Genomic DNA, 1,353 nt, shown 5'->3' with positions numbered 1-1,353 from the left:
GAAATCCGGCCCCAATCCTCTATCTCCCTCGAATCCCACGCAACAGCGGCACCCTTACCTCCCCAGGCTCCACCTCAAGCCCTCCTGGCCGAGCTTCGGCCCTCCCTCGGCCGGGAATCGAAGATTCCCCGGCCGCCGGACCTCCATCACCGCCAAGATTCCCCTCACGTCGACGACCTCCCTACGGCCATTCTCCTCTCAATCCAGATACAAAAACCAACTTCCCAAGACCTAGTGAAGCCGATGCTCACCCCGTTTTTCCACGTTCGCCGGCCAATCGCCGGGAGCGCGGTGTTCGCGCCATGGCCGCTGACGCCACTCGTCGTGGTCCACGCTCCCGCGGCCCTGTGCCGCGCCGCTGCGCGCTCCAGCACCGCCCGGACGCGCTGGCCATCGCGCCGGCACGCGGAAGCACGAGTAGAGGGGGAGGGGCAGCGGCTGGCCGTACTCCTGGAGTACTCACACGCCATGGCGGACGGCTACGCCGGGTGCAAGGATAGGCCGCAGAGCAGGTACTCAACTTCTCCCAATCCAGCCAATCCGTTGCCACTAATTTCAATCTTCAATTTAGATCCAATTTATTTCTTGGCTCAGGTTACGTTCTCTCCCTTGTAATAGGATTTGGAGTCTGGATCACATTGAATCCAAGCCTCCCTTGACCTTGTTCGCAATTCAATTCAAGTACCACTGGCTGCTCATAGGTGACAATCTCTCCATTCGCCCTAAATCTCTGTTGCTTCTTCACTGGAAAACCATGCAGAGCGTCGACATGCACATGGTCAACATGCTCCATGGCGTCAACTCCCCCGCTGAGCAATGGCAAAACGATGACTACGGCCACCATCTTTAGTACCATTCGTTCACATTCTGTTCTTTTGTGTATATTTATTTGTATACGGTGGTGAATACTTGTATGGCCATGAGACATTTTTATGAAATGGTTGTAGCGGCATATGTTGTATAAACAAAGGAATTCCAGAATGATTCTCTAATATATGTATTTGGATAACCTTTTATGACAATGTGGAGATAATTTTGGTCATAGAATAGCTATGCGTGCATTGGGTTTGTGATGTTTTGGCCCATATTGGATGACAAAAAAATATCGTCATAGAATGTCTAAATTTAATGATGATAATGTAATCGTCATAAAATACGTTACATGACGTTACAGAAATCATCATAAAGTATACTTTTATGATGATAAGCAAATCGTCATAAATTAATTCCATTCTATGACGATTTTGTGAAGAACGCCACCAATGACATTTTGTGACGGTCGTTCTGTGATGATCCTTGTGACGCAGTATAATTGTCATTATTACACTTTTATGATGAAAACCCATATTTTCA

At 48.8% G+C, this 1,353-nt stretch overlaps 1 long non-coding RNA gene across 1 annotated transcript; it reads left to right on the top strand.

The window, feature by feature from the left end:
* Nucleotides 1-304: 304 nt before the first annotated feature.
* On the top strand, nt 305-1,022 carry LOC120710633. The gene is made up of 2 exons (XR_005689961.1): nt 305-512; nt 619-1,022. It is a non-coding gene; the product is annotated as an uncharacterized LOC120710633 (long non-coding RNA).
* The last annotated feature ends 331 nt before the right edge of the window (nt 1,023-1,353 follow it).

The sequence above is a fragment of the Panicum virgatum genome, chromosome 1K, assembly GCF_016808335.1.
Source record: "Panicum virgatum strain AP13 chromosome 1K, P.virgatum_v5, whole genome shotgun sequence".
Taxonomy (NCBI): domain Eukaryota; kingdom Viridiplantae; phylum Streptophyta; class Magnoliopsida; order Poales; family Poaceae; genus Panicum; species Panicum virgatum.
The sequence above is the reverse complement of the archived record's forward strand: the minus strand, read 5'-3'. Positions and strand labels throughout refer to the sequence as shown.